Source organism: Lissotriton helveticus, chromosome 1_1, assembly GCF_964261635.1.
Source record: "Lissotriton helveticus chromosome 1_1, aLisHel1.1, whole genome shotgun sequence".
NCBI lineage: Eukaryota > Metazoa > Chordata > Amphibia > Caudata > Salamandridae > Lissotriton > Lissotriton helveticus.
In genome coordinates this window covers 98,396,862-98,424,081 of record NC_136057.1, presented here as the reverse complement: position 1 = coordinate 98,424,081, position 27,220 = coordinate 98,396,862, and the positions used below count along the sequence as shown (strand labels likewise).

General features: G+C 43.9%; 1 long non-coding RNA gene across 1 annotated transcript in view; it reads left to right on the top strand.

The window, feature by feature from the left end:
* Positions 1 to 27,220, top strand: part of LOC144757364 (uncharacterized) — a 57,129-nt gene that overhangs the window by 6,953 nt on the left and 22,956 nt on the right. Inside the window, exon 3 of the long non-coding RNA XR_013595593.1 lies at positions 6,274 to 6,452. This is a non-coding gene — a long non-coding RNA (uncharacterized LOC144757364). The remainder of the gene's footprint in view (positions 1 to 6,273; positions 6,453 to 27,220) is intronic.

Genomic DNA, 27,220 nt, shown 5'->3' with positions numbered 1-27,220 from the left:
CAGTAATAATAGTTCCTCTGCATCGCTGAAAAATAACCATAAATAGTACTTACTAAATTCACACAACAATTATAAGGTGAACACCATTAGGGGTGGTGGCAGCGGCCCTACAGCTATGTGGCAATAAAAAATGATACTATAAAGTGATTGAATGAAATCCCAACTTATTAAATTCTCCATGTAAAGAAAGGCCATATTAACAGTTTAGCCGTGCCCAGATCCCGAGAATAGTTCCATGCTGGCGTCTGAACCACTCTGCGGAGGGGGAAGTCTTTTGTCCTCAGCTGGGCGTTTGTTGTTAAGTTTGTAAGAGTGACAGAACTCCTGCACCTCCGTAGGATTGTCAAAGACACGGGCTCTCCCATTGATCTCAACACGTAACCGAGCTGGATAGAGCAGTCCTAGATTTGAGTGTTGCCTTAACTCCAGTGTATTTCCGCCTGGCCTCCTGTACCATGATTGTAAAGTCTGGGTATAGGGACAGCTTGGAGCCCTGCATACCGTTTCGCTCCGTTCTCGTGCCAGGCGCAGGGCCGTGTCTCAATCCCTAAAGTTCATGACACGGGCAGTGATGGGTCTGGGCGGGCATCCAGGATTGGGCCTTGGACCTAGTGATCTAAGAGCGCGTCCTATCACAAAGCCCATAGTGAAGACTTCTCTACAAAACAAGTCTATCAGGATTGTTTCTACCAAGGTGTCCATGCGACCAGTGGCTGTCGATTCCGGAACACCCAAAATGTGCACGTTATTTTGGCGACTGCGCACCTCTAAGTCCTCTTTCTTGATCGCGACGACTTTGAGGTAACGTTCCATTCGGCCGAGCCTTTTCAAGGATTGCGCCGTTCCATCTCCTAGATCTGATGTATGCGATTCCACCACGTCGATTTTTCTGTCGTGAACTTGGATCTTCGATCCCAGATCCGCCATGTGCTTATCTAGGGCATCAAAGCGCTCATCTAGGGCTCTGAACCCCGCTCTCATCTCTTGTAGCAGGGAACCTAATTGGTTGGTATCAACCTCTGGTGTTGTTTCTTTCTGGCCACTTTCTGCCATCTTGTCAGGGGCTTCTTGTGCCACTTCGGTACCTTTTCGAACGGGAGAAGGCACTGTTTGGGGTCTTTGCGGCCCATACCGTAGTTCCACCTGCCAAGTATTAATTAAGCCCAATGACAGAGTCTTCTGGTTATGGCCGCCGAGCAGGTGCAAGTAGCTGGCGAACAGAGATTAGGCAAGCAGAACTGATCAGCAAGGAATGGGCATCTAACCCGTGTTTGTATTTTCCTGGCAACAGGGGAGGTTTTGGGTATTTCACTATTGTCTCCCATAATGGAGCTTGTGGCGCAGTAGTGGTCGAGGCACAGTACTTCCACGAAGCAGGTTGTTTGAAGACAAGGCAATGTGCAGTGGGCAGTTAATGTTTCAAGTTTGCTGCAGCATAAATTGGTGGCTGGGGCGGAGACACTGCTGAGGTTTGGATTCAGTTTTTCGCTCCGGGAGCAGCGCAGACATGCCAGGAAGCCTTACAAAAACGGAGCCCTGCGGGAGAAGAGAGGGAGAACAGCGCAGGCCGCGGCCGAGCGAGTGCATATGCGGGGAGGAGATCCCCAAGGGTGCTTTGGAAATGCTGTACCAGGTGTCGACGGGGGAGCAATCACAGGCACCGTCCCTGTGTGCCCCTACGATCAGCGCAGACATAAGAGTGCCGCGCTCAGACCGCCGAAGGTCAAACGGACCTCCCGCCAGTACCGAGCGCCGCTTTGCCCAGATTGTGGCCGCTCAACGATCCGGCCCGTGGCCCGGTGACTCGCAGCACCCCAGCTGCTGGCTCAGTCCCTCCGCTGCCGCACCCGGAGTCTCCTCATATCGTCGATGCCGCCATCTTGAAAGTCGTCCGTCCGCCTGGAGTCGCCGATTTCTGCAGTTCCGGTGGTTTTCTCGCAGCACCGCAGGGAGACTTTTAATCAGGATCCCTTCCACTGCATTATGGCGTCTTTTCCCTGCCCGGTAGCCTCGCTGGATAGCGGGACATCACGTTGTTGCAACGACTGCTGGCGGAGCTTCAAAGCCGAGCGACCATCTTGGTCTCTGGCTTGGCCACGCCCCCGGCTCTTACCTCTTCTTCAGCCCTGGTGCCACTGTGCCTGCTGCACTAATAATAGATGTGCCTATGTTTTCTGTCCTAGGAGCATTTTGCACTTTGACCCCTAACCTTCAGTGCCTTGAGAGTTGGTTGCACTGTGCTGTTTACATTTATGTGCCCTCATGTGACTCCATCTTCCCTCATATGAACCATACATTAGATAAGACCCTTTCAACTCTGCAATCCGTAAGGGCCTCTTTGAAACCTGCTATGCAGAGAATATAGATAAGAAAACAAAGCAAGAGAGAAAATGGGGATATAAAAAAGAGTGGATGTTGTAGAAAAACAGAACGAGAAACAGCAAAGGAGAAACAAAGGTTATGAAGTGCATGTGTGATTAGGGTGACCAGGTGCCCCGGATTTCCCAGGACAACACCAGTTTTTCAAATTTCAAGAAATTTGTCTTGTGTCCCTGTTTTCATAGAGGGCTAGCTGAAAGAGGCACATTTTTATGTATTCCATTGGAGAACTGGCTAGTTTCTGTGATCAGAAAGCAATTTAATTAGCAGGTATGAAACGGTGTTTAAAATGACATTTTATTTATTTCCTTGGCATTTCGATGTTGATAAGCACTGTCATCCCGTACCCCTCAGTTGATGTAAAATAGTCGTCCTTCTTTTAGATTTTTTAAAATATACAGTTTTTTTGTTGTTTTCAAAATCTGGTAGTCTTATGTGTGACCAAAATAGCAAAAGAGATAGAAAGATAGACTAAGAGAATGTGAAAACTAAGTGAGAAATAGCACGAGAGAATGAAATAGGGTAAGAACCAGAGCAAAAGAGAAACACATTAACATGAAAGTGACCGCAAAATCAAGGGAATTATAGAATAGAGTGAAAAAGTCAAAGGTTTGCATTTAGATGTTGAGATGATGGATATTAGCCAGAGATTGTCAGATATGATGTCCCCCTTATTCAGAGTGCTTAAAGGTGCACACTCTGCAAGTAGGGTGGATGGTGAGAAAGATGAGAAGGGAGAGCAAGAGGAAACCCAAAAGTATCAGAGAACAGAGTGAAAAAGAGGACAGAAAGAGGGTGATGCAGACAATGGTTCAGAAGAAAAGCAAATAAGGCAAAAATAAAGAGAGAGATAAAAGGAGACAAAGATGAGGATGAGAGAAGAACAGAGGGATAAAAAGAGCAGCAGGGCTAGAAGAGAACAAGATCAAGAGAGCGAAAATACAACCGACAGCGAGACAAAAAGTAAAAGCAAGAAGAAAAAGAGTGAGAAAAAAACAAGATTGAAAGAAAAAAAGGCTGTTGAAAAAGAGGAAGAGTTAAAAGAAAACAGTGGGATAATACGGGAAAAAGAAAGTGAGAAGCTAGAAAGAGAAAGTAAGAGATAAAGTAAGAGCATGAAGGACCACTAGAGTGAGGGAATGAGAGGCTGAAAAGGATAGAAGAGGGCCCACTTTCGTGAGAGACATGTAAGGAGAGAAAGTAAAGTGGAATGAGAAGAAAGGCTGCATTGAAGGAATTTGTGATGTTAAAGGTTTTTTTCTCATAAATTGACGTACTTTTCATGAATACTATAACCAGGCGCAGGTAGCAATGTCTTTTGTACGGGATTTACTAATGAAAATCAAAACAATTACACCACTTGTAGGTGGTGGGAATAAAGAAAAAGCAGCAATATTGATCCATTAAAAAAACTCAGGATAAACAGTTTGAAGTTACCTCACAATAGAATGATACATCGACTTTCAGTGCCAACTAGTTCTCACAAGGAAATGCTGTCTGTAGACTGCTGTTTTGGGGAAAAAGTATGCCACAGAGTAATCGCAGGCACATCTGTGAAGTATAAATAGTCCAGTAATCATGATCGATACAAGACTTTGATTGCCAACGTGCTGCACTCCAAAGAGTAGGCAGTCAAAGCAGTTACAAATGGAGGCTGCATAGATTGAGAGAGAGAGAATTTACTAACTAGCCTATGGCTTAACTGGAAGATCCTATTATAAATTGATATCTTTGAGTGTAGAGGGAAGGGCCGAGGAGCACATTGGGTGTCAGTGAGTACCCGTAAGTGGATAGGATCACTCATCAGTGAGGCAGTAAAGCCAGAGTCTCAGAAAATGCAGACCACTGCCAATAATCACATGTGAGCTTTAATTGCGACAGTGCCCTGTCCCTCAGGGTCAACTAGCCCTCCTGTTACCTCCAGTAAGCCCCATACAGCTGGATTGCTGAGAGTGTTCAAAGCCATGCCACCTTTTTACACCATTCTGCAAACGCGACTCCTGGCGCACTGCTGCTCAGGGGATGAAGTTCACTTTAGTCCTTAGGGCCCCAGGACACAACAGAACCTCATTGTCCCATCAGCAATGCGCCACAAGGCGCGTTTGCAAAGTGGTGTAAAAAAAGACGTGGCCTCGGACCACCTCTCAGCAATCCCACTGTGTGGTGCTTGCTGGAGGTACCTGGTGGGCTATTTGGCCCCTAAGGACCCATAAGATGCGAGGGGACTTCATCCCCCAACCCAAAACACGCCAGAAGGCGTGTTTTCAAGTGGTGCAGGGAGGGGGCGGGGCCTTCGGCGAGATCCAGCTTCGGTTTTCTTTTTCGTTTTTTAGGAGGGGGCTGTGTGGCCCGCCTTCTATTAACATTTTTTGGGCCCTGGGGATCTCATCTCCCAGGGTCTGAGCATTTAAAAAAACAGGAAGGGGGCCGTGTGGGCTCGCTTCCCTGGGCCACTATTGGCCCCGGGGACCACATCCCCCGGGGCCTGGCCTTGTTTTATTTATTTTTTTGCAGGGAGAGGGTCCCCTGGGTCACTTGTGACCCCGGGGACCCAATCCCCCAGGACCTGGCCTTGTGTAAAAAAAAAAATTGCCGGGAGGGGGGCAGCGTGGCCTCACTCCCCTGGGCCACCTCTAGCCCCGGGGACCACATCCCCCAGGGCTGCCGTTCCATTAAAAAAAAATCTAAACTAAAGGAGAGGGGGCTTTGTGGCCCCCCCCTCCAATGCCATTTCTGGCCCCAGGGACCCCATCCCCAGGGGCTGACCCTTAATTTGGAGGGAGCCCCAATGCCCCCACGGTCCCTGCCGGCTCCTCGCCTCCTGCGGGAGCCATAATTGCTTTTGGGCAAGGGGAGCTGCTAACATGCAGCTCCCCTTGCCGAAAAGCAATTCTGCTTTGCTTCTTGGAAGCGAGAGCAGGTTTCCTGCTCTCGCTTCCAAGGAGCAAAGCAGAGTTTGCTATGGCATAGCGGGAGACATTGCAGCTGGCTCTAGGGGTTGATGGTCCCCAGGCCATCAAGGGCTCTAGAATGGGGGCTGCGCGGCCCCCCAAAGCCCCTTGGAGGTGGCGGTCCCCGGGGCCCAGGGTGTCACGAATTCACCCACCTGTACTCCGGTTTGTTCCTTCCTTGATGCTGCTATTACCAAACTCCCTCTGAACTCCATCAGAGAGGCAAGGATAGTATTCACTTGCCGCCCTGATCGAACCCCAGGGGAGGGGGGGGGGAAATAGGGACGAGAGAAAAGAGAAGACACACTGGATTCTTGTAGACCGACTTGACAATTCAGTTGTGTAGAATATCTCTCGAGAAAGGCAAAGTGTTACTGGGCTTCAGTTTTCAGCTCGTGTATAATCTGATAAATGTACCCGATTAATCTGAACACCCTAAATCACTACTTTAGGTCAAACATCTCCTTTGGAACTCTTAATTACCCTTGACCATTTCTCAAAAGGAATCTTGAAACTAAAAGAAAGAATAAACAAAAAAAACACTACAGGTGCACTAATAATCTGTGTGCTCAAATTATCACAAGTGTTACTGATTTCCTTTACAATATTTGCTCCGTAATTTCACATTAAATATATATAAATGATAATAACAATCAAGCTCTCTGTTCCCTTTCAGTCTTCTAATCAGACTCAAGGTATTTACACAAATGTCCGTTTTACTTTAACAGTCTTCACTTACTCAATGTCCTTAAAGTCCTTGGATTGTTTCAGGAAGAGTTTCAAAACGTTCTCTTGATTTATAGAAGGTCAAGAGGTCTGCCACAGTTCTGATAAAGTTTAAATTCTTACTGGTATGTGTTCAAGCATGCTAACGCTTTACCATTCAGAGCGTGGTGTTGCTTGGCAACCCTTTGTTGAATCTCTTTTCTTTTCTCTTTTGCAGGAAATCGGAAACCGTGCTGGGAGAGGATTTGGAGCCGGAAATTCAGAAACCGGAAGGAACGTCTTAAATGTGCTCCGAACAGCAAGAACACAGCCGAAGACTCTGAGTGAAGACAGGGAAGGAAGCAGGGTGGAGCACTGAAAAGCTTCGGATGATCTGCCACCCAGGTCCGGAGTCAGGTGAGTGTTTAGGCACGAAGCAAAGCATCGGGAACCAAGTTGGTGGAGTTTAAATAGCTTTGGGTCTCAGGTTTTCTCACGTGTGCATGTGAAGGTGATTTGGGCCTTAGATCTTTCCCAAGTAATTCACGTGTACATGCCAAGACCGTTTACACATGCAGGAAATTCTGCGTAGTCCTCAGGCAAATTAACAATGTGTGCCAAAGAATCTTTTAATTCATCTCTAAGGCCCGATAGAATAAAAATATTCTTTTCTCCTCCGGCCAGTGTGTTTCTGATAACAATCTGTTGAAATTTGTTACATAGGTTAAAGATCCTTGGACCCCTGGCGTAGATTTAAACGCTCGTTATCGGATGCTTGAATAAAAACATGTTTGGCAAGTAAACTGGACATAGCTGTTTTAAAAGCAGCTAGATTGTGCAATAAAGTTTCATTTGTGTCAACCAAAGGCATAGCCCAGGTGGGCGACACGCCTCCTAAATAAGAGATGATGAAAGCTATCTTGGAAGTGTCGGTGGAAAAAACCTGCAGTTTACATAAAAAGTGTAACTGGCATTGGCTCAGAAAAGTAGTAAAATGACTACTACCGCCAGTAAATCGTTCCGGGTTTGCCAAGGGAACTGGGATTGGAGTTACCACGGTGACTTGCAGGTTCTGATCATTGTTAGGGCCTTATGTACTAGGGGAAAAAAAAGATGAGGGACCAAATTTACCGGGAGCAATGATAGGTTCATTTTCTCCTGGTTGTGAGTCTCTCCAATTAGTAAATTCTGTTCGGGTTCTATCCAGCTCTTGTCTAAGGGCCTGGTTTTCCTACCTTAGTTCCTGAATTTCTTCGGTTAGCTTCCATACTAAAAGGGTTAACTGAGACAAATCCATGTTTTCCTGTAGTGTAGTTCCTATATTCCCAATAGGCTCTGCTCATTGGAATAATATATCCTATAGAATTGAGATAGGACTGAGGTCAACTAGGCCTCTATCGAAAACTTAATTGTGTGTGTGCCAGCGAACTCAGAGGTCACTAGAAACTTTCTCGAATACACAAGAAGGGATTAGTTTCTGACCACCGCATAATCATGACAACTTTGTTTCCCAAGAATAAGAATATATCTCTTAGAGTCGCGGAACCAATAGATAAGTATTTCACTCAGTCAATCGTGCATGCTTAGTTTCTACAGAGTTGCAGAGAAATAGAGAGACAGGCTTTTTCAATAAAAGGTTTATTGAACAGTCTTCTTTCTCATGCAAGAGAAGTGAACTGCTACAATCGTTAGGCAGACTTCAAAGTATAATGCGTACAGCGTAAATAGTAATATACAATATTACTGTAAGAGCATTATATGGTTTCTAAGCCATATACAAATACATACATAAATACACAGGCTAAAATACTCCCTGGTGCTTCGAAAATACGCCTACCCCAATGTACCTAACCTAAGTCTAGTACGCTTGAAGAAGTAGGTATTGTGTAGTATAGGTTTTAGTTTTCTTTGCCAAGAATCTACCAAAGGTTCCTCTAGGTTCTAATCAGCTCCATACCTTGGTTAGAATGAAGGAGGTCTGGTATCTCAGTCTCAGGACTCGATTTCCCAACATCCCGCAAGGGGTGCCGGAAACACTGGAGCTGGATTCTCGTCAGGAGCAGGGCAGCTTCCTGATCAGTGCGTCAGCTGGAGAGTCTGCATCCTTCGGCACTTGCTGTAGCGAGCTGTATCGGGCAAGTAGATAGACGAACAGCTCCAAACCACCGTAGTTTGCCACAGCAAGTGAAGGTATATTTATACCTTGAAGGTGTTTAGGAATGCCATAGTTTGACGTAAAGTCGGGCATATGAACGTCATAATGAACCCCTGGGGAATAGTTGTTCATTGTAAGTAACTGAGTTCTTGGAGAAATCAATATTCAAGCAAGGGAAAGTTCCCTTACTGTTTAAGCCGGTTTTCCAAGAAATCGTTGTGATGTTTGGTACGGGTGGAAGTAGCCATGCCTGTATTTGGGCAGCATGGGCTTTATTATTATTATTATTATTATTTGTGAATTTTATATAGCGCACAGCTACCCCAACGGGGTGTCCCGGCGCTTCTGGGTATACTAAGCTGGATCAGAAACTGGGGAGAAGTTTTTAGCAGAAAAGGAAGGTTTTGAGCGCTCTACAGAAGGGGAGTTCTTCCTGTATCATCCGAATGGAGATGGGAAGTCTGTTCCAATGAGAGGAAGCGGAGACTTGGAAGGTTTTCCCTCCAGAACGTGTTTTTTTTAATCTAATTGTGGCGAGGAGATGTTTAGAGCTACAACGGAGAAGGCGAGCATTACTGTAGGGGCGGAGGCAGGAGACAAGATATGCAGAGCCCTTTCCTTTTTTTGCCCTATGGGCGAGTGTGAGGGCTTTAATTCTGCTCTTTTTTGGACTGGCAGCCAATGTAGTTTTTTCCGGTAGGGGGAGATATGCTCTCGTAGGGAGATGCCGCAGACCAGACGGACTGCGGCATTTTGGACTGTCTGGAGACGGTGGAGTAGGCTTTGCCTAAATAAGGGCTTGATTTCTATGCCTATATAAGGGCAGTGTGAATTGTACCTATATAAGGTCATGAATCGGGAAAATTCACTCAGGGCCTAAAACACCACACAACACCCACTCCACTTTCTTAAGTACGACATTACTAAGTTCTAAACACATAAAACATATCTAAACATGATATGTTAAAAACCCACCCAAAATACATAAAAAATGCATTAGAATTGGTTGTACACAAAAAAAGCATTTGTGCTGTACGCATTTGAAGCAATGTTTCATTCAAAGCAGATCATTTGATACTTGAAAATGCTATCCGAATGAAACACAAAAATACATTTATGAAATGGCTCTTAAATACAGAAGAAAAAGTCGAGACCAATTCATGGCAGAATATATAAACTTGTTGAATGTGGACAAGGTCAAATATTGTCTTACTTGGAAGATTTTTCAAAGAATTCTGGTTCTCTATGAATAGTTCTACTTTAAGCAGATTAATTTGTGCCAAAAAATGAAAAAGTACAAATTTGGAAAACAAAAATTAATCATAGAAAAAAGAGTTCCAAAGTTAGAAACTTTGTTTTGAAAAAATTAAAAAAAATGAAGGTCAAATTCGGAGTCTCTCAGACACTGTGTGCCAAATCAAAAGTCAGTGTTATTGTTTGGGGAAAACATCAAGTCTTCTAAGTCTGTAAAGAATTTGTCTACCATTGTAGGTGAAAGTTGGATTACCTCGTTAAGTTGATCAATCGCACATAGATGTGAAGCATCGCCGTCTGCGTTAGTAGCATTAGCAATGTTTGAATTTGAAGGAACCTGTGTGCCGCTTTCCACTCGTACCTCAGCAGTAGCATGGTGCGTCTGTGAGATCTCAATGAATGCTGTCATCAGGATTGGTAGCCGTTGGGGACAACACAGTGCATGAGCCGTTACTGGTCCTAGCAAAATATCAACATCCCTTGGCAGGACTAATGGGAGTGTGAGATAGATGTCTAACACGCATTCTTCTCCGCATAGCAGGTATCGTAGAACAAGTAAGATGCAATCTTGCCAGATTGGTCTAAATGACATAAACCATGTAGTATTCAATTCTCTTAAATGAGTTAATCCCAAAATTTGGACTATGCGCTCACAACACTTCATCACGAGTAGAGTGTTCTCCACGGTGAACTGGGTATCGCTGGTTATTTGGATTGCCATATCGGCGCAGTAGGAGCAAAAATAGTATCCCTGCTGCGAGTCCCAGAACGAGAGGCAGTCCGCCAAACACAGAGTGCACGAAGTTTGGAAATATGCCTAGGACTGCTTCAAAAGGTGCCAACAGTCCCGAAAAAACTGTCTTAAATACATGTACCATACCGTTCGTATCAGACATGTTTAAGATACGACTTAACATTTCTGAGAACTGTATAGGGCAATTTGTTGTTAAAAGGCATGTATCTCTGCAGAAGTCCTTGCGACTTTTAGATCATACGTCTCTTTGGCCGAGGTCAATGACACATTTTTTTGCAAAAGAATGGCTTTCATTCTGCTTAAAGTATCAATTCGTATAGCAGATATGTTCAGTGAAGGCCAAAGTTGCGACTCCCAGTCTGTCTTCGTTTTTGGAAACAATACTTGCATACAGCAAGTGACCCTGGCTGACACAGTTACGAGATAGGGCAAACCTGGCAACATGCCACAGCAGCTGTGATCATTCAACATGAGGTAACTTCCATTAGAAAGTTGTCCAAAAATTGGATCAATCACTGCAGCTGGTGAACCTTGCAGGTGGCAGGATAAGTTGTTAGAGGAACCATCGCAGGCCCTGTGTAAATTAATACCCTGGCAAAGGAGAGAACCGCTTAGTGCGTTTTCACAATTTTTACCACTAAGAAACACTTATTTCCCCCCACTCCAACATCTGTGTGTATGGTAAGTCCCAGGATGTCTTGATGTATTCTTTACCCAACCTTTCATATGTGCCTGCTGGTATATGTTTTAAGCAATACTGAAAATGGAAAATTGTAATAGGCAGAGTGATTGTTCAGTGTATTATCCATTCTGAGGCTGGTCTTTCAGCGACAGTTAATGGCAATCTTTCCAGTTTTTCAATGTGCAGCACCATATAGTCTGCTCCCCTCTGTGCCAGATTGATCTATCAGTGAGATTAAATTCTGAAAACAGTGACGTGGTGTTGATTAGGCGCCAAGGCACATAGTCTGAATGTAGGTTTTGTAACGTCCAGCCTCATAGCATTATAGAACGTAGTTGTGACTGACCATTTATTTATTTATTTATTTTGAAAGTTTTGTATAGCGCGAACAAGATCTTTACAGATATCAGAGCGCTTCACATAGAAAAGGGGAGCATGAGGGAACATAGTCAAACAGGTAAGTAAAAATGCTAGTAGTACAAACTCGTGGTAGCCAAGAAAATCACATAAATCATTAATACATATAAAACAAATAAGCCACGGGGTCAAACAAGGAGTACAGAACAGTGCGGAGTCTTAACAATGTTCAGAATAGCACTTCAGGTGTATTTAGCCATGAATATAGCTTTTACTTCTTTCTTAAACAGTGTAGTGGAGGAAATAAGCCTCGTTTCAGGGGGGAGTGAGTTCCAAATCCTGGGTGCCATTCCTGAGAAGGAGCGTTTATAAGTTTTTTCCTTCCGGAATCTACGAGGCTTCAGCAGAAGATTGTTTGTGCCTCTGGTGTTTCTAGAGCCACCAGAGATTGTCAGCTTCTGAGTGAGATAGTTTGGTGAGCTCATGTGGACAGCTTTGTGCGTCATGCAGGCGATTTTCAGATGTATTCTGGCTTCGAAAGGCAGCCAGTTCAGGTTTTTAAAGTCAGGGGAGATATGTGAGTGTTTTTTTGAACCAGTGATGAGTCTCGCTGCAGCATTTAGAGAAGCTCTTAGTGGAGCAGTAGTAGTTAGGGGGAGTCCGCAGAGGGCGATGCTGCCATATTCTATTCGAGGGATGACTAGTGCTTGTACTGCAGTTCGGAAGTCATTGGCAGGGAGGAAGGGTTTAAGTTTCCTCAGGGTATTGATTTGGTAGTTCGCTCCCTTAGTTGCCTTGCTGATATGTTGCTGCATGTTGAGATTGGTGTCAAGTGTAATGCCTAATGATTTTGCTGAGTCTACGATGGTGGGTTGGACATTGAGTGCAGTTAGGTCTTTAAGCCAGAGTTGTGTGGTAGAGATCTTGGTGGGAGGTGAGATAAGAAAGAACTCTGTTTTCAGAGCATTAAGTTTGAGATGATTATCGGCAAGCCAGGATTGGGTGCTTCTGATCGTTGAGTTCAGGAGCAAAATGTCTTTGGGGGATTGTAATTTGAGATATAGTTGGGTATCATCAGCGTACATGTGAAAGTGTATATTGGACTCTTGTAACAAGGTGGTGAGGGGTTCCATGACTAGGTTGAACAAAGTTGGGGATAGGGAGGAACCTTGTGGGACGCCTAACGAAACAGGTATAGGCGAGGACATCAGGTTGTTACTCTTGAATTTCTGCGACCTGTTGTGTAGAAAGGAAGTGAACCATTTGAGGACTGTCCCAGATAGACCCATTCTTGTGTTTAGTAGTTCGAGTAATTTCTCATGCTTAACTGTGTCAAAAGCTGAAGAGAGATCAAGAAGGATGAGGAGACAGGTATCATTTTGATCTAGCATTTGAAGGGCGTCGTCAATTATGTGAGTCATAGCCGTTTCAGTGCTGTGCCCCGCTCGGAAGCCTGATTGATGCGGATTGAGGAGGCCAAACTGGTCAATGTGTTTAGTCAATTGTAGTTGTCCGCATTTTTCCAACAATTTGGCGAGAGTGGGGATATTGGTAATGGGACGGTAGTTGTTTAAATCAGAGGGGTCGGCTGTTGGTTTCTTTAGTAAAGGCGTGACTTGTCCTACTTTGAGGGAGTCAGGGATTGTTCCTTGTTGAAGTGAGCTGTTGATAATTTTAGTCCAGAGTGGGAGGAGCAGAGGGATAAAGTCCTTTACAGCGTTAGCAGGGAGGGGGTCCGTGAGGTGATTGGATGGTTTAATGGTGCTGAGCAGTTTCCCTATTTCTTCTTCAGAGTAGGTGACAAAGGATGACCATGTGGCATTGTTTTTTCGTTCAGTGGATGCTATGCAATGAGGCTTGGAGTAGAGGCTTGCGTCAATGATGAGATTGCTCTTTATGTTGTCAGTTTTTTGGATAAAGAAAGTGGAGAAGTCCTCACAGGAGGGAGCCTCGTGCATATTGCTGTGTGGCTGGGGTTGTTCCTTGCATTGAGTTCTGATTAGTTCAAACAGTTTCCTCGGCCTGTTCCTTGCTTGGTCGAGCTGGTGGCTGAAGAAAACAGTTTTTGAGCGTTTAATTTTCCTGAAGTAGGCGTTTCTCTTTTTCTTCAGTGTTTTTAGATGCAGTGCAGAGGGAGCTGATCTCCAGGTGCGCTCTGCCATTCGCATGGCTCGTCGGTCCTCGTTGAGACTCCCGTCGTACCATGGGTTGGAGATTTTGGAAGATACTCTTTTTAGTTGCAAAGGTGCAGCCTCATCAATTATTGTGGTCATTACGTTGAGATAGTGGTCAGTCAAGGATTGAACGTCCGAGATGCCGGCAGGGGGAGCTAGGAGATTGCAGCTGTTAGGGGGTAGAGAGTTTGGTTTGAGTTTTTTCAGGTCTCTTTTCCAAATTTTGGGCTTAGTGGTTTGAGCCGGGTTAACTTTGACTTTTTCATTGATGTAGAATGTGATAATATGATGATCTGACCAGTCGCAGGGTTGGATCGATTCGAGTTGGATAGAGTCTTCTTTGGAGATGATAAGGTCGAGGATAGAGCCTTTCTCGTGGGTCGGGCTGTTGCATATTTGGGTTAGGTCAAGGGCCTTGAGGAAATTTTTAAGACTATTTACCACCGCGTCATTGTGGTCGTTCCAGCAGAGGTTGAAGTCACCGAGGTATATTTGGGTGAGCTGCCGTCCGGAATTGGTTGAGATCATATCCATGATTTGTTGGGAGAAGATAGCGTTGTCCCCGGGTGGATGGTAAATGCAGTGAAGAGAGCATATCGGTTTGCCCTCACTGATAATATCGAGGCATATGTATTCACATGAAGTTGGGGAGGGTAGGGAGGAGGAGGTGACTTTCAGAACAGAGAGGTTGCTCCTGTGTATGCATGCGATTCCACCACCTATTTTGCCGGGCCTGTCAAGTCTAATGATGTGATAGTTTGGCGGAACCAGGATGTCCATTATAGGTGTAGAGGATTCAGTTAGCCATGTTTCAGTCATGATGATTAGGTCAAGGTCCAATGATATGATGAGATCAGCGATGGCGGAGGAGTGTCTAGAGGCCGATCTGCAGTTGAGGAGAGTGCATTTGAGACTTGGTGTGTCGAGGGAGGTAGAGGGTACTAGAGAGAGGGGGACTTTTCTAAGGTTATTAGGTATGGAGCTTCTGTTCTTTAGTGTAGGGGGTCTGAGGGGATTGGAGTGTATCGTGGGAATGGTGAGGTGTGTGGCGGATGAGTGGTGTAGGGGAGCTGCATGTTGCAACATGACCAAGTCCTGTTCTATTATGTCTATGGCAGAGGATGCTATGCTGTCCAAAGAATATATCCTGGATGACAGAGCCGTTAATCCATTGTCAACTACAGAGAGAGATTTCTCTAAATGAATACGATCAATTTCTCGTATTCATTCTGCAGTCTCTTCCATGCTTCATTATACAATGCATAGATACCGGCATATATAAAACGTTTATGACGCGGTTTAGTAGGTCCTTGTAAGGAGTCCCTCAGATCAGCTCCATCTTTAAGTAAAGAGAAGTGTTGTTTTACTTCCTTTAGTGTAGATTTGTGTAGCCACTCAAGGCACAGTTTCCCTACACTGTATGATGTTACTATTCCTGGATGCTGTCTCTGAACATATCTTGGATCTGGCCTAGTGAATGTGAACCCTTGTGTCTTTTTCAGAAATCTATCTTGTCAGGTGTTTGTGTCTGTGGGCCAGATTAATCATTTTTTCCAATCAGGATCTGTTCTGTTGTGAAGCAAAATAGTATGTACGTCGACCTCCCCCACTGTAGTGTTGTTACTATCAGGTGTAGTTGTAGGTAGGGACGGTTTGTTCAAGTTTTTTATCTTGGCTAACAAAAGACAAGACGTCTGTTGGACAGTGTCATTCAAAAACATTATTTGCTCTGGGATGATGCAGGCTCTAAATAAGGCTTCCAATCCCTGCACTTGTCAGTCTTTTGTGCCCCAGACAGTTTTTGTCTTAATGTTGTCTTTCCAAAAGTCAAAATCTAGTGAAGACAGGTGAGCATAAAAGGCCGCAGAATACATTTGCTTGGTATTTTTCAACATACTTTTCATTCCTGTCTTATTAACATTTTTAAAGTAAAATGATTCTGGATTTGAAACATTAAAACCTGAAAAGTATGGAAATTTGCCATAAAATGTTTTTGAGCTACCCTTTGGTGGCGTAGGACAATGTTCCTATTGGTTATAAGTTAATACATTCTAGGATTTGCAGATTTATGCAAGAAATGATGACCATAGTGATTATAACAATACATTTGCTCATAATCCGATGAACCTACTAAATATTCACGATTTGTGAATTTTGCAGACATTTCTACATCTGACATCATATTATTAACAGTCTCGAAGTCCCAATCATCAGAAAAGGTACTAGATGAAACAAAGTCACTCAAGGAAATCTTGAACTGGTGTAGAATCTTCAACAGCTCCGATGGGCCAAAAATTTCATAATCCGTTCTGTCCCAAGCTAGTAACTCCTGAAAGCCACCTAGATGATCCCGGTAAGGTGGGCCATGAAGACGGGGTAGCAAAGTCTCAGATGAATACCGACTCTGATACCGACACAGGCAATCAGCTTTCCGCTAAAAATCCAGGTAGCCTAGTCCCTATCTCTGAAGACCTCGTACAGGGCCCTCACCACCTACAGAAGGCGGACTCATCTGTTGGAGCACACTTAGCAGTATTATCAGCGGAAATCAAAAACAGGTTTGAAATATCAGAGTCGAATCAGTTGGAGATAAAGAAGCCCTGTGAGGTAATGGAAAGAAAGATAGATGACCTCAGTAGCGGAACTACAGCATTAGAGTAGGACGTCATAGAGTTTAGGGAAACCGTACAGGCAAACTGCGCTGAAATAGACAAACTAAGGACTGCAGAGAGAGAGAATTTGGACAGGATCGAAAGGTTGGAAAATTTCCAGAGACAAAATAATTTGAAAATCCTGAAAGTACCTGAAGGCAGAGAGGGTGATGATATTAAATCATATGTAGTAAAATTGATTAAGAATAAGCTTCAGATGGAGGAGTTAGAAGAGGATATAGCAAAAGACATAAAACAAGCCCACATGGATTCTTTTAGACTTAATACAAACCGGTCTAAATCCAGGAAAATGTTAATTAATTTTCTAACGTATTCTATGAAAGAGAAAATACTGTCAAAAGCCCTGGGGGTGAAATCTACTGAGGTGGATGGTGCTAGATACGAGATTAGATCAGATGTTTCTGCTACCACCTCTAATAGGCAGTAGGAGATGGGACAAAGGATCGATAGGCTAAAGAGCTTAGGAGCCTCTGTACAGCTGAGATTTTCAGCTTTTTTAAAGGTTATGTTAAATAACAAGATGCACATCTTCCATTCTGTAGAAACTTTGGACTATTTTATTAAAAACTTACAACCAGGGGGATAGACCTCTCTCCTGAATTGTATCACATTATTACTAGACTACTACATTATTACTACACTACTGGGATAGGGCGTAAAATCCTTTGATCTTATCCTAAGGGTATGAATTTTGCAAGCTTAATAAAAAGGTAATGGCAAAATTCATGTAGATATAATTTTTTTGCACCTTATATCTACTTTCAAATATCACGTCCGCTCTGGGGGGACACCCATATGGCCTTGGTTCATGAAGAAATAGGGGAGGGTTTCCCATGGGGAGTGGGGTATTGGGAGAGCACAGGATGGGGAGCAGTGGGGTAAAAGACAAAAAAAAGATCCTCTATTGCCTCTATAAAGTTTTTTGCATTGATTAGGTGTTTGGAATTTTGGTGCTGTTTCTTTGATCCCATAGAAAGATGGGTGAGAAGGGAGGGAAAACAATAAAAATTAAAATCCTGTCCTGGAATGTCAATGGTCTTAGAGTATAAGCGAGGCAGGACAAAATTCTACAGTACCTGAAGGATTGTTCAGCCCAGATCATCATTGTGCCGGAAACCCACCTATCAAAGGAGGAGGCCTTGGATCTTTTTAGTGCCCAAAACTGGATCTCTCAGGTAGCTTGCACGTCCCATATGGCTGTAGCAAAAGGGGTGGTGATTTTAGTAAAGAGAGGGGCACAGGTGGTTCTTGGGGCACAGATTTCTGACAAAGCTGGAAGTTGGCTAATTGTTAACCCTAAGATCTTGGGGCAGGCCTTCACTCTAGTGGGATGTTATGGTCCAAACAAAGATGATGTCTCTCCTTTAGGAGATGTGCTAGCAGAATTAATAGAATCTCCGGATCCAATCATTATGGCAGAGGACTTTAATGCTGTTTTAGATCATTCTCTAGATAGAACTTCACGCAGCAGAGCATGCGTCAATCCAAAGATGTCCACATTTATCAAGCAAATTATGGCTCAGCTGGGGCTTTGTGACATCTGGAGACAGAAGGTAGGGAAAATAAAAGGCTTTACCTTTTATAATAAAAAATATAGGCACCAGTCGAGGATTGACTACTTCCTTATTAACAGTAATCTGGTAGATTGGATCCAGAAGGTTGAGCATGTGGGAGTTCATCTGTCTGATCACTCAGCTGTGGTCCTACATTTGAAGTCACAGGGGAGAATCCCCCACTCCAGATGGACTCTAGACTTCACAATTCTGCAAGAAGAATAAGTTATGGCAGCCCTATCTAGGGAAACAGAAGAGTTTTTCCACCTCAATCAGAGGTCCGCAGCACACAGAATAATTTGGGATGCTTATAAAGCCTTTCTGAGGGGTAGATTAGGGGCTTTGGCAGCTGAAAAAAGATGCAGTTACTACAAAGAGGTGTCAACAGTTGAGGTACAGGTTCTGGCCCTAGAGAAAGATCTGACTGATCCCACGATAGACGAAGAAGCCCGGGAAAGTCTGCTTCAAAAAGTGCAGTAAGCAAAAGGTAAGATGGCAGTAATCCTACAAGAAAGGGTGAGGAAGAAATAGGACGCCAGTAAATTGGCTCATTTCGAATATAGTGAACGCTGCAGTAAGCTGCTGGCCTGGAAGGTCAGAAAGAAGCAGGTGAGAAGCAGTATGGGCCAGGTTAAATGTGAACAAACTGGCGACCTTATTAGTGACAATAGGGAGCTTGAGCATGTTTTTCACAGCTATCACAGCAGGGTATACCAAGAAGATCTAAAACCCACCCAAGATGAGGTCGAAGCTTGGTCGGGACAGGGCTCAAGTAGCACCCTCTCAGCAGAGAAGAGCAGGCAGTTGAATCGGGAGATTTGGGGAAGGGGAAATAAGACAAGGTAAGAAAGGAAAAGCCCCTGATCCTGATGGCATACCTCTTGAGGTATACAAAGTACTGGCCAGTGTACTAAACCTATCTTTGTAAAATTCTTTAACGAGTTCTTTTTGAAGGGGGCTAACATGCCAGCCTCATGGGATGATGCTAACATCTCTCTAATCCTGAAGCCAGGCAAATGCCCAAATATTTGTGATTCGTATCTGCCAATATCTTTGCTGAACTGCGATTATAAGATCTTTGCAAAGATATTGGCCGACAGGTTAAATGGACAAAGTTGTCATGTTTATGCGGTTGTCAGAAAAGAATCCCTTCTTGGTCATTCGAGAAATTTCTAGTGACCCCTGAGTTAGCTAGCACACACAAGTAATTAAGTTTAATGTACTCAATAAAGACATACTGACTGCAGTCCTATGTCAAAACTATAGTGTATTTTATTCCAATTCGCAGAGCCTATTAGGGATATAGGAACTACACTACAAAGACTGCTGTGTGAAGACCCGATAGCTGGTAGCACCCTGGACTATGTAAGTATAAATCAGATTATGTTGGAAGTAACCTGCAACACAGTGGAATGCAGCACCTTGCCAACCAGTAGGATATCCCATAGTATTTTATTTCCTGGCACATTAATGGTGATAGTCTTTTAACTGGCAGAAGAACAATACTGACCATAAATTTCCTGGCACCGTCTTTAAAACGATGTACATATTAGGAATGGCATTTCGTTCTGCTGGAATAATAACACAAGTTATCTTGTACTCTGCGATGATGTTACATAGCTTGTTGGCTGCAATGCATTCCATGTTTCATTCAAACATGCTTTCTACAGGGCACATACATGATTTTCTGCTGTAGAGAAATAATGCTCCTGTGTACGTTGGCAGACTCAGAAATATTGAAAAACTTAATGATTACTCTTTCAGCACTTCATAGTAAAACCTTTCAATTTTTGACTCAATCATTTGGCAGGAACATAACTTAGTACCATTAAAATAGTTGTGATGGGACACATTCATGTGGGGTTAGGACTGGCTCGACCAGAGTGCTTACTGACTCAGAGGAGTATGGAGTTGACCACCTTGCCTGGTCTGGTGTGGAACCAAGCCAGTGATGCTTTGCTGCAGGCTCATTTGCCCTGATAGCTGGTCAACAGTTTGAGGAGGAGGAGGTGAAGAGCTGGCTAAGTGTGCCCTGAGGCTGGCATTTCAGTACATCCCTGAGAAGTGAGCTTTGAGTCATGTAGTGTTCCTCTTATACGACGTGCAATTCACCCTCCAAAGACTGAATAATTCCTGGGTGTGAAGGGCGGCTGATTCTGATAGAATGCTTAATAGTTTTCCAGAAACTTATGTTCTTGAATGTTCATGTGTGTCTATTTTTTTTTCTCTACGATTTTACTTTTTCCAAAATTGTAAAAATAATTTGGACCACAAAGTAATTTGCTTAAAGTAGAATTATTCTTAGAGAAGAAGAATTCTTTGAATTGCTTCCAAGAGACAATATTTTAACTTGTCCTTAAACCGAAACAGTTTATATATTCTGCTATGAAATGATCTCGACCCTTTCTCCTGTATTTAAGAGCCATTTTTCATGAAATGTCATTCAGTGATTCATTCGGTAGCATTGCCAATGTCAAACTATATGCTTTGAATATAACCATTGCCTTTACAAATGCGTACGGTACAAATGCTCATTTTTCGTGTGCAGCCATTTCAAGTGCATTTTATGTATTTTTCGTGGGATTGTAAACAAATGCCTTAGATATGTTTAAAATGCTTATAATTTAGTAATGTTGAACATATTAAAGTGGAGTGGGTGTTGTATAGCATTTTAGGACCCTAGTGTAATTTTCCCGATTTATGCCCATATATAGGTATAAATCACCTTGTCCTTATATAGGCATAGAAATCATAACCATATTTAGACTTAGTCCATGCAGTCCAAATAAGGCATGGCTAGTTCCACTAGTTCCGAAAATCCACACCGATTTCTTGGAAAAACTCGCCTTCAGCAGTCAGGGACTTCCCCTTGCTTGAAAATTGATTTGTCCAAGAACTCATGGAGTTTTCAAAGAACTGCGAGTCTTTGATGACGTTATTATGTCCAACCTTATGCCAAACACGGCATCCTTCAAGGTGTAAATATGCCCACACTTGCCCTAGCAAACACACAGTGGTTTGGAGCAGTTCGACTATCTACCTACCTAACACAGCTCGCAGCAGCAAGTGCCGAAGGAAGCCAACCCTCCAGCAGATGCACTGAGAGAGACCCTGTCTTTTCTCTTGCCGAGAAATCCAGCTCCAGTGTTTCCAAACTCCCCTTGCGGGGTGTTGGGAAATCGAGTCCTGAAACCGAGAGATACCAGACTTCCTTAATTTTAAACCAAGGTATGGAGCTGATTAGACCCTAAGAGAAATCTTGGATACATTCTTGGCAAAGAATACTAAACCTATGCTACACCTCACTTACTTCTTCCCCTGTACTAGACCTAGGTTAAGTACATTGGGGTAGGCGTATTTTAGAAGCACCAGTTGAGTACTTTTTTAGTATTTATTATTTATGTATGTATTCTGTGGCTTAGAAACCATATCATGCTTTTACAGTATTATTTCATGATACTCTTCTTGCTGTACGCATTATACTTTACAACCAGTATTACGATTGTAGCAGTTCATTTCTTCTGCATGAGAAAGAAGACTGTTCAATAAATACCTTTTATTGAAAATGTCCGTCTCTCTATTTCTCTGCACCTCTGGGGAAACGAAGCATGCACGACTGACTGAGTGAAATATCTATCTATTGTTTCACGTCTCTAGAGATACGTTTATCTTGGGGAAACAAAGTTGTCATGTTTATGCGGTTGTCAGAAACAAATCCCTACTTGTGAATTCGAGAAAGTTTCTAGTGACCTCTGAGCCAGCTGGCACTCACAATTAAGTCTAATATATTCGATAGAGACCTAGTCGACCTAAGTCCTACGTCAATTCTATAGTATAAATTATTCCAATGCGCAGAGCCTATTGGGAATATAGGATCTACACTACATTGCGCCCAACGTTTGATAAGGCACTAATTTAACGCTAGATACTAGAGTAACTCAGTCATGCTTTTCACAGAGACCCCTTTTTTCATGTAAAATACTCCAATAGTCATCTGGAGTGGGTGAAAGGATAAAATATCCGCAATAACTGAGTATGATGAAAAATCCTATGTATTAGTTTTTGGTTTGTTCAATGTTGAAGGATACAGTGTTCCAAAAATATTGTGCACCTTATCTTTGTTTCCTTGAAACTTGCTTTGCAAACTTTCGGTCAACAAAATGAGTGACAACGAAAGGGCTAGAGCTGCAGTAAATGCAGGCCAACCGATTTTAGATACTACAGGCTTTACTGAAGCCGACCCGGATGCCATAATCATCCTGGTAAATGTAAAGAAAGCCATCACTATAAAGCTTATAACAAATGGTGTATCATCAAGAGGTGGTAAGGTAATATTTGTTATAGAGGCACATGAATATCTGCAGACAGAGGTATTCTGTTCATGGTTTCTGTTTCCCACAGCAAATCCAGAAACACATGAGTTCCACTACTACAAAGTAGAGGAACCACCAGTGGAATACATTCCTTTCGAGGATATTGAAATTCCATTAACATGCCAAGAGCATCAGCTCTGGTTTAAAGGTGCCCTACAACATCAAAATCACATTACCAGGCTCGGTCCACTAGGTAGACCAGGAGCAACTTGGCCGCTACTAGCCAGCTATACACTACATCCTTACATTGAAGAAATGACAGGCCCAGAACTATTAGTTCAGCTAAAACAGTTAATCAAAATATATAGACAATTTGTTCAATATGTCATGCAGACTTTAACAGTCCAACCTGCTATAAGGATTCCACAGCACATCCCACACCAGGGGAACACAAACAAAATGACACCACAGACTATACAATCAGTCATTGGTAAAATACCCACAAAAAGGGAACAAATTCCATTCTGGTTAGCTCAAAGAATTACTCAAATTGAGGCAGTATTTCCCGATAGTACACCTCATGAGAAACACAGGATTCTAACAATCTGTTTACCAATGGGGATAGCACAATACCTGGAGGACTGGGACACTTGGGGTACAGTCTTTGCTGCAATCTACACAAAAACACATGCCGTTCCGTCCATGGCAGTGATACTAGACGTCCTGAAACAGATAAAAAATGAATACGGACCAGAACCTGCCTTAAATCTTGGTATGTAATTACTAAAAGATTTCACACAGGTCTCGGCTATATTATTAGCTAAAATTAAAGGTAAAGCAGTATTCGTGGCAATCTGCCAAAAACTAAAATAACTTGATATTACTGAGCAACCATATGAACTTGTAAGAATCATTTAAAAAATCCTATGAAGAGTTAGGCAGAGACAGTTTGGGTGGTAAACCAGTGAAACCTGAACTGACTGAAAATCCTGAAAAAGTCTTTATTAAAAATAATCTCACTAGTCCTAAAAAGAAGTGGGAAAACACTAAACAGACCTTCCTAAAGAGAAGCGTTCTCAGTCCAGAGGAAGGTCTCCTCAAAAGGAGCCCTCTGAAAAGAGGTATTACCTCAGGAATAGGGATAATTTGAGAAAACCTGATAGATATTAAGATACTGATACACGTTCCTCTCGTACCTTTCACAAAAATCGGAAAGAAAGAAGAAGACGGTCAGAACACAAGGAAGAATGTGTGAAGTCCAAAGACGATCAACACGTTCAGAAAAATAAAACTCGATTCACCAAAAAGAAGGTAGCAGGTCTAAAAATCAGACATGCCGAGGATCTTGAGGACACAACTCAAGAACAGGGAGTGGGCTCAGACAATGCTAGACAGCGCAGCAGAATTCACCATAGCTCGCAAGATCCTGAAGAAAATAAAAGCACTCTTTTGGGAGAAGCTATCTAAGGGTTATGACATTCTTCTAGCTGAAAAAGACTGGCCACCTGAATTTATCAGGGAGTGCCCACATGGCGAAGAAATCATTATGCCAGCCTTCTCAAATCATGTTCTAATTCATAAAAAATACACATATGCCAGAAAATGGGCTGTTGCCCAGGCTCCAGCATTATATAAAAATCATGTAAGGTGATTGTAACCCATTCCCTCCTCATGTCTGATAGTGGTTGCCAATCTTCCGATTGGCTTCCAGTTGCGCCATCACTGTCGAGGCCCAGAATTGAGTGGGTCCTAAATATTTCTACTTCTTAGTCCTCACCATAACTCAAAACCTGGCCTTCCATTGCCTGGTTGGGAGGGTCTAGTTTGGGTGAATAAAATACACCCTCACTTGGAGGGTGACCACTCAAATATAGTGGTGTGTAATCCAAATTTGAGGGGGACAGACCAAATCTTACCCACCGAAAATAAGTCCCACGGGGTTTAGCCGTGCAAAGAACTGTACACAAAAAGGAGGGACTTTCGGGCTTTTTCCACTCACGAGGGAGTGGGAGGTCCAGCATAAACGGGGGCCCCGTCACAGTATCCAAGAAGTAGAGTTATGCCGGTCCTCTAATGGCAAAATGACAGACGGGCTCCCTAAAAAGGGGCACTTTACTGATGATCTTTTATCCGAAAGCCGTATGGTGAAGTGCAGGTGTGGGGCCAGAATTGTGTAGATGGACAGTGGTGAGTTAAAATAGGATTGGGAGTATCTAGCAAAAATTGGTGTTCATTTCCTGTGTGTTAGCTTCTTTATTTGTCTGAATGCAGAGAACTGTTGTCTGAAGGCCAGTATTAAGGGCTAAATAAAATAACTGGACCCTGCTGTAGCGCCTGGAAGCACCTAGATATGGGTGTGTAGGTGTGACAAGAATCACTTAACCCTCTGATACTTTGTCTCTTTTAAATACCCAAGAAATTATTGGCATACATTCCTGTACCATGTAGAAGCGATACAAAGCTTACCTTCGAGGGCCCCTTGGAATGACTGAAGGCATGAGTGACATAAGTGTACATTGAATGTGTGAATGAGTGTGCCGTACGGCAGAAAAGAGCCGACTATAGTATCAAGCCTCTTGGGAGGACTTTCGATTTGCTTTTATCACAGTTTATCCCTTAAGCCTTATCGCCTGCTTCTGAGGGCGTTAACAAACAAGATTAACGCCCTGCAAAGGATGTTAACTGCTGTTAAGTGTTGCTGCTACTTGTGTTTTTATTCGTACTTTTTATTACTTTCTCATTTGCACTTTGGGGAATATGGGGAATTGACTTAAGAATTGCCTTAACCCCTCAGCTCTCTTCTTACCTCCCCGTTCCACCGTGAGCTTGGCTCGATTGTTGTGGAGGGAGGTCTTTTGCTGTCTTTCATTTTTCCCACACTTCCGGCGGGGCCACGGGTGAGCGGTCTAGTGCTAAAACGCTCCTCTCCCCATAAAACGGATGTGCTGGCCGTCGCGCAGCGGACGTGCTCTACCCTTCTGGCAGGCTTCCTTGGAGCAGGCTAACGCGATTTAGGCGTTAGTGCACCGTGATTTTAATACTGTGTTGCTGCTACATGTGTTTTTATTCGTACTTTTTATTACTTGCTCATTTGCACTTTGGGGAATATGGGGAATTGACTTAAGAATTGCCTAAACCCCTCAGCTCTCTTCTTACCTCCCCGTTCCACCGCGAGCTTGGCTCGATTGTTGTGGAGGGAGGTCTTTTGCTGTCTTTCACTTTTCCCACACTTCCGGCAGGGCCACGGGTGAGCGGTCTAGTGCTAAATTGCTCCTCTCCCCATAAAACGGATGTGCTGGCCGTCACGCTGCGGACGTGCGCAGCGGGCGCGCCGATGGCGCGCCAAAGGCAAGCCCGTCTGCGCCCGTCCGCGCCAGGCCGGGGCAAGGGGCAGGTCACTATGCTCGGCCATTGACTTATACGGCTAACCAACTAAAAGCACTTCGCAGCAATTACTGGCTAGGTACCGCTCAGCTACACCGACTGGAGCTATATGGCCTTCTGCCCCCCGATCTTAGCCCAGTCATCTCCGACATCCCTTGGCTTGGGAGGGCATCTCCTGCCCGCACTGACCTGCACTGCGACATTGTCCCAGAATCGACTTTGGATATCTCCGACAATAAAAGAGACGAACTTACGATATATTACCTTAACACTCGCTCCCTCGGCAAGCACCAGCTAGAGATATTCTCCCTGATTGAGCTGAATAGGCCGGATATTCTTGACTGAAACCTGGCTATGTGACGATTCCTCCCCGGACATCCTAGCAGCCATCCGTGGCCGCAATTATTCACAAAAGACACCAGTTTACAGCACTTACAACTACACAAATCGCTCAGACGGAAACACTTATTATTAAATTGGAAACGCATTTCTCTTCACTGGCATGCGTCGTCGCTTATCGACCTCCACTGCACATGCCGTCATATCCGCTGGAGTTCGGCGATTTAATCGCCCATTTGGTCATAAATCATTCTAGAGTGTTGATCGTGGGCGATTTCAACTACTGGCCGGGCGACACAAATGAAAGCCCACTTTCTCGCGATTTCACGGACCTACTGATCAATCTTAATTGCCTACAGCATGTACATACCCCCACGCATAACAAAGGTCATACCCTAGACCAAGTCTGGTCATCTAATCTAGATATTACTCAACTTGCTATCCTTCCCTGCGCCTGGTCAGATCACTGTTTAATTAGGTGCACGCTTGCAGGCTTGGCAGTACCTCCCACGATCAGACCCAGCAGCATGATGGCGAGGAACTGGGGCCAAGCCTGCATCGACACCTTTAAAACAATCCTTATCAACACTGCCCCATCGATCCAAGCCACCTCTCTCACAAACCAGGCGGAAAACCAAGCCACCTGGCTTGAACAAGCCAGTGACAAGGTTGCCCCTTAAAAAAACATTAAAGCACGTAGGTCTCATGATGCTCAAAAATGGTTCGCTCCCGCCCTAAAGGAACAAAAACTTAGCCTCAGACAAGCTGAGCGAAAATGGCGAAGGAAATATGAGCCCGATTTGAAAACCAGCTATTTGTCCCTTCTCAAGGATTACAAAATTGCTGTGCTTAAATGCAAAACCGAGTTCATCACAAGTAAAATCTTGAACTCTGCTAACAAAACCAGAGAGATCTTTTCGATCGTTGACGAACTGACAGGGATGGAGAGAGTCTCAGCACAACCAGTGCACTCTCAAGAATTGTGCTATAGGTTAAATAACTACTTCTTCGAAAAAATTGTCATAATTAAAGCAAGCATCCCCTTAACAAGTACACCCATTCCTATTGCCTCGCCTGACCAAATTCTCCCCCCTCGACTGGATCATTTCCCCCCCATCAGCCTAGACTCTTTCTCCAACCTGATAAACAGGGTCAAATCTGGCTCTCCTCTGGACACTGGTCCTCCCCATATATTACGCGAGGCTTTCGGCACCTGCCTTGACCCACCCATATCTCTTCTCAACACCTCTATCTGCAGTGGCAAGGTCCCTGACTCGTTCAAAAGTGCAGAGATCCTTCCCATCCTCAAGAAACCTGGGGCGGACCCCCAAGTGATGAGTAATTATCGCCCAATATCCCTCCTACCTTACTTAAGTAAGATCCTGGAGACACATGTGGCGGAGTGCTTGAGTTCCTTTGTTGAGGAGTCCCATTATCTGGACCCTCATCAGGCCGGCTTTAGGCCTGCCCATTCGACCGAGACGGTCCTTGTGACGGTCATGGACGAGCTTCGCACGGGGGCTGATCACAACTCCCCCCAGGCCCTGA